The sequence below is a fragment of the Primulina eburnea genome, chromosome 17, assembly GCF_022965805.1.
Source record: "Primulina eburnea isolate SZY01 chromosome 17, ASM2296580v1, whole genome shotgun sequence".
NCBI classification, from domain to species: Eukaryota; Viridiplantae; Streptophyta; class Magnoliopsida; order Lamiales; family Gesneriaceae; genus Primulina; species Primulina eburnea.
The window spans coordinates 26,692,242-26,699,411 of NC_133117.1; positions in this window are offsets into that span (position 1 = coordinate 26,692,242).

Consider the following 7,170-nt stretch of genomic DNA (forward strand, 5'->3'; position numbering starts at 1 on the left):
AAAATTGCATTCAGTTACCAACTGAAGCAGTTGCTGATGAAACAAATGCAGAGTACATATGGAGAAAATCACATCCACCACATCTGGTAATAGGAAATCCATCTGATCCAGTAAGAACTCGCAATCAAATGTTAAATTTATTTATTCATTCAGCCTTTGTTTCAAAACTGGAACCAAAGAAAAATGATGAAGCTCTTGCTGATCCTAACTGGGTAAATGCTATGCAAGAAGAGCTGAATCAGTTCACTCACAATAATGTCTGGAACTTAGTTCCAAGACCAACTTCAAAAACCATTATATGTACAAAATGGGTGTACAGGAATAAACTAAACGAGGACGGTTCAGTTATACGCAACAAAGCAAGACTAGTAGCACAAGGATATAAGCAAGAAGAAGGAATTGACTACGATGAGACATATGCTCCAGTTGCAAGATTGGAAGCAATCAGAATATTTCTTGCTTACACATCTCACAAAAACTTCAAAGTTTACCAGATGGATGTGAAGAGTGCATTCCTAAACGGTCAGTTACAAGAAAAAGTATATGTTGAACAACCTCCAGGTTTTGTAAATCATAAACTTCCTGATCATGTATACTATTTGAACAAAGCATTATATGGTCTTAAACAAGCTCTCAGGGCTTGGTACGAAACTCTTTCAAAATTCCTAACTGATCATGACTTTTCAGTCGGATCAGTTGATAAGACCTTGTTCAAATTCACTAAAAATAATCATATTCTATTAGTTCAAATTTATGTTGATGATATAATTTTTGGGTCAACTAACCCCAAATTGTGCGAAAAGTTTGCTAAGTTAATGCAGGATAAGTTTGAAATGAGTTTGATGGGTGAACTGACATTCTTTCTTGGACTGCAAGTGAAGCAACTGGAAACTGGTATATTCATTAGTCAAACAAAATACACAAAGGAGCTGCTAAAGAAATTTGGTATGGAATCATGTTCAGCCGCAACAACTCCCATGAGCTCATCAGTTAAACTAGACACTGACGAAGGGGGAATATCAGTAGAAGCGACATTATACAGAGGGTTAATAGGTTCATTGTTATACCTAACAGCCAGTCGCCCTGATATTGTTTTTGCTGTCTGTATGTGTGCCAGATTCCAAGCAAACCCTAAGCAATCACATTTCTCAGCTGCTAAAAGAATTCTGAGATATCTTAAGGACACACAAAATGTTGGGCTATGGTATTCCAAAGACTCCACCTTCAATTTAGTTGGATACTCAGATGCAGATTATGCAGGATGTAAGCTTGATCGCAAAAGTACAAGTGGATCTTGTCAGTTCTTAGGAGATAGACTGATCTCTTGGTTCAGCAAGAAGCAGACATCCATAGCTACCTCAACAACAGAAGCAGAATATCTTGCTGCTGGTAGCTGTTGTGCACAACTGATCTGGATTCAGCAACAACTGAAGGATTATGGAGTAACGTCAACTGAATCGCCCATATTTTGTGATAATACCAGCACAATTGCCATCACTTATAATCCAGTTCTTCACTCAAGGACCAAGCATATAGATGTCAGGCATCACTTCATTAGGGATCATGCGTTAAAGAAGGATATTCGACTAGAATATATTTCAACTGAACAGCAAGCAGCTGACATCTTCACAAAACCATTACCTGAGGCTAAGTTTTCTTATTTTCGAAATATTATTGGTTTAATTGATTTATCTTAGAAATTATTAGTAATATTGCTTCAATAACAGAATTATACGAAGAAAAGAAGAACACAACAAATTAAAATTAACACTTCATTAAGAATACCAACGTTCCCATTTTACAGAAGATATCATGGCATCAACTGAATCTAGCCACGCCCTAACCCAATCATTTAACTCATAAATTCGAACTCTATCAAATGCCCTAGATTTCGAAATCTTATCAACAACATGCCACTCCTTCCATAGCATTGCCTCCAAAAGACATTTGTCTTCAACCAAATCCCTAACATGTCTAACTTCAAAACGCTCAAGGTACTTCAGTGCTCTTGCCTCCTGAGCACGAGTAGGAATAGCACCACTGTCACTCACCCTCTTCAACTCATGAATCTTTTCCCATGTTGATAACACCTTCTGAAAGACATAAATCTCCATCTTTCTCTTGATATTTGTCAAACGAGGGGTTGACTGCTCAGTAACATGAACATGAGTGCTGCTGCATGCATCAGAATCAGACATATTGAAATATTTTTGAACTGATGTTGCATCACATCTTTATCACTATTATCTTATTTATAGGAAAATAACGTTGGAGAAACTGAAGAGTCTCACGACAATTAATGTGTCTTTCACATTTACCGAGGATTTTAAGTTGTCAGTTGTTCATAGTCAACTAACACCAGTTCGAATTCTGTTAATAATTGTTTAAATAGTCCCAGTTCATAATCAACATATGACAGTTAGTTTCTGATCAGTTTATGTCACAACTGATAAAATATATCACTTGCAGAAAAACAGAGTTAAAATCGGATAAATATTTCATTACTTATAAATGTTTGTCTGGATTACATCATCATAAATATTCTCCACAACAATTATCCAAAATTTCAGCCAAACATATAAAGAAGAAGGAGCAGTCATGAGAAAGCTGTGAGAATGAGCTATGCGCCTCATGATCTTCAATTCCTTGCGGAGCATCAGCTGATACATGTGACCATCCTTGAAGACGTCCACCCACACAGCAATATTCAAGTGTTCTCGCACTTGATTCACTTCTGCCACCAATTCAGGAGTAGTGGCCTCCCCAGAATTGTACAAGAGCTCAAGCTCCTGCAATCGCTCCCAGTAATGCAAACTTTTATAGAAGACTTCGTCTTCAATCTCAGCCTTCCTGGCCTCTACAGAAAAGGGAGAAAGACTTGAGTCACCAGTATCAGACATCTTTGAATATTTTGAATGATATGTCTCAAAACTAACTGAGTGATTTCTATTTATAGGAGAATATCAAGAAAGCTGAAGAGTCGTCAATGGTTCAGCAAGACCAATAACTTCTCGCACTCTTAAAATTATTTTATAGCACTATTTTAATTACATTATGCACCAATTTAGGGGGAATATTAATTTTAAAAGGTTAATTGAGAAGACAGTTGTTTGTAACTTCTCAACTGAAATGAATCAGTTTCCTAACTGATCGTTCAGTTGGATTGTTTACAAATCTTCTCACATACGTTAACTAATTAAAATTTATTATATTCTAAATCAATTGACGTGACTGCAGATTGACGACGTGGCTTACTCTAAAACCGCTAATCTTTATACACACGATTACAGCACACGTACACCTATTTTTTATTCAAAATTTTCATGGACTGACACGTGTCCAGAATTTGAACAGTCACGCTCAAATGTACTATGCCCGCTTCAATCCAGTTCTTCTCCTTCACGCATACAATCAATTCTAAGAGCATACTAATTTCCAAAGGTTATTTTCTACTGAATTTCAGATCATCTTACCTTCCAAAATGGCTAATCAGATCCCTGCTCACGTGATGAATGCCATGGCAATCGATTTTGACTCAGTCTTATCCATTCAAGAAGATGATATCAAAAATGTCTTTCTGAAGATTGAATCTGCTGGAATCAGGATGTTCTTGGGACAATCTTCACAAGAAATATACTCGAAGGAAGTGAATGAATTCTATCTGAAAGGGTATGTTACTGTTGAAGGAAACATCGCTTGTCACTATCAATGATCAGTTGCTGATCTTATCTGAAGAAAACTTTGGAGAAATATTTTCCTTGCCGACTGATGGATATGTCAGTTTCTCTAAAGTTAAAACATTTGATATTGAGCAAATGCAATCCTCATTATCTGCTGATGGGCGGAAAATCAAAGTCTCCGACCCAAAGAAAGAACTGAAACCAGAAATTCAGTTTTTGGCTGATATTGTAGCAAAAGGAATTCTAGCCAAAGCTGGCTCATATGCAGCTCTCACTCTTGAGAAATTCCAGGTGATGACAATCATCATGGGTGAGAAGAAAGCCAACTGGAGGTACATTATTTTCAACATTCTAAAGAATATGCTTCAATCAACAAAACAGTCCAGGGGGTTTGCTATTCCAATCAGTTATATTCTGAAACTCAAAGGACTGGTAGCTAACAATGCCGAAAAATTCTCCAAATTCAAGATATTCACTGCCAAGAATATATTGCCACCAAAAACCAAGATGGATTTCTCGCCTAAACAATTCGTAAAAGTCAAGGAGGAGATTGGGATACAGCAAGCTGCTCCTAAATCAGTCAAAAAAGCCAAGACGCTGGCCCAACTGAAGGCTACAAAGCGAAAACTGATTCTCAGTGAAACAGATTCTGAGAAAACTCCATCTCCCAAACTTATCAAGCAACCGAGAACACAAAGAACCAAAACAATATCAGCAGTGGAACCAACCATTACTGAGAAACTATCTCAGTTAGCTGCTGAAACACCTATTCAGGCTATTCCATTGCAGGTCATCCCTCCTAATGATACAATTCCAACTGAAAAGATACCCACGAGAGTAAAAGATCCCTTCACTAGTGTAAATCAACCCACTATTTTACCTCAAGCTAGACCAAAAGGCGTCACATTGAAGGAACCAGCGGAGTCTACAAAATCTGGCTTACAAATTCCTCATATTCTAACCACGGAGAAGGGAAAAGGCAAGCTTGAGGAGGAACCAAGGCCATCTCACTTCATTCAAACTCATATCGATCTAATTTGGGAAGAGGTAAATACATTTGCCACATCAAAACTCACAGCCTTTGACCGTTGGAAAAGCTTCAGGACCGAAATTTTTGCCAAGAAACTGAAGCACAAATCCAAATTGAAGATGTTTATTAAACTAGAAAAGATAGTTTTGAGGGTAGTTAAAGATGCTACCATCCTTCAAGCACTGGAAAGGAGACAGTATTTCTTTGATCAAATACGGGCTAATCAACTGCCTAAGATGGTTAGACAGTTGAAAGAAAACTACAACCCCACAGGGCCAACTGCATATCAAGATAGAGCTGTGTTCACTCAACTGGATGCAGATCTTAGTGGTCTACAAAGGGAAATAAGGTTTTGGGAACAAGATCAAGAACTTGTTTTTCCAGATAAATCTTCAGGAACAGAGGAATACAAATCTTCATCACCTCAGAAGAATGAATTTTCTGAAGAACTCATTGCTGAAAAATCAGCCCAGGAGGTTCCACAAACAACAGTCGGGGATCAACATTTGTACTCTGAGACTGAACTTACCTTCTCCAACATCGATGAAATCATTCAGTCAGTTACTCAGGAAGCTCAAACTGAAGAACATAATCTTGAATCAGTTGATCCTCTTACTGAACAAAAAGAACAAGAAGTTCTGGTTACATCTGAAGACCCAGTTCAAACTTTTATTGCTGAAGAACATATTCAATTCTCTGATAATGCAGAACCAACTCAATTTTTTGTTAATCCAGAAACAGTTCAGCAAGTAACATCTGAAACTGAAGAGGAAACTGAAGTGGTCACTCAGAACCAAGAGGAAACATTCACTAAATCTGTGGAAGAGCAATTGCCTAATGTTGGAAACCTTCAAACTAGAGAACCCCCTCAAGTTTCAGCTGTTGATCAAACAGAAGAACAAGGCCATGACTCTTCAACAAAAGTTCCCACAGATAACCCTGTTATTATAGAACAAAGTGTTTCTGATGCTCAGAAGCAACCTTCTTCATCTCAAGGTCAAGAAGAGGCAGTTGATCGCACTATGATAATTTTCACTCCTCCAGAACAAGTGCCAGATCAGGAAGATATAGGAGTCATGTCTCCTGAAATCTCAAATTCAGAAGCACTGTTCAATGAAATCAACACCATCAAGAAAAATATGAATCAAATAATGGATGCCATCAAATCCATTCAGTCAACCCAATACTATCATTCTGTAAAGCTGAATGGATCCGAAGATTTTGTTTTTGCAAAGCTGAAGAATATTCAAGAAGTTGTAACTGAACTTTCAGTTGCCATAGAACACAAGCCGAACAAAGCAACAACTGCTGCTCTTTTCGTTGCTCAAGATGTGATCAACCAACGAGTTGAAAGACTAGAAACATCTGTTGCAAACAAAATAGACTCACTGCAAACCTCAGTTCTTACTGCCATCTCCAGTATTTCAGCCGATGTCGGCATCTTATCTACTGAAGTTCGACAATTATCTCTACACATGGCCTAGTTTGACAAAAAAGGGAAAGTGTAGTATGACTCAGATTTAGCAGTTCATTTTGAGACAGTTTTTGAGAAGCAGTCTATAAAAGTTCAATCCTTCAGTTAATATATGCTTAGTTTTGTCAAACACCAAAAAGGGGGAAATTGTTGGAAACCAAATTTCGGAGTTTGACAAACTGAAAAAATTAACTGAACTATGAGACAACTGAACATTTAACAACTGAAAGCAGCTGAACAAATGAAGAAAACTGATCAGATGGAAACCGATCGGTTAATACACTCAGCCGCAAACATATCTCAACTGAATGGTTCTCGGGAAAGAACAATCAACCGACAAAAGGACATAGTAAATAGCAAATGAATATGGAAAGCCACACCTCAATCATTACAGCATAGAACAACGTATTTCGGCTATTGCAATTAAGACGCCGTATGACAATCAATGAAGAGAACATTGCCCAACAAATTATGAAGTGGCAATCAACGGATCCTAAAATTCAAATTTATATCGAAGTGACCGTTGAAAGAGAAGTATAAATATGACTGAAGAACAGCAGAAGAAGTGGAGACGATTACTCAATCTTAAGCTTGATGTTACTCTGTCAAAATCTTAGCTCACTTTCATTTGAATTACTTGTAGCAATCAAGGCTACAATCTGAGCTTGTTAGCACTCTCTAAAAGCTGTTAGATTCAATTGTGCTAATACCAGTTACGTACTGAGAATATTGTGTAGAACTAAGAGTTTCAGTTTTGGCAGTTGTAAGTCCAAATTGAAGTGGGTCTGTACAAGTGTTGTAATTGATCAAAGTCTTTTAGTGTATATCTTATCCTTGCGATAGAAGGGGTGACGTAGGAGTAATTAAATTCTCCGAACATCCAGAAACAACTTTTGCATATTTCTTTCAGTTTCGTATTCTATCTCTCAGTCAGTTACTTTCCGCAACTACTCCAATTTAACTGATTGTTATTGACCAACAAGATT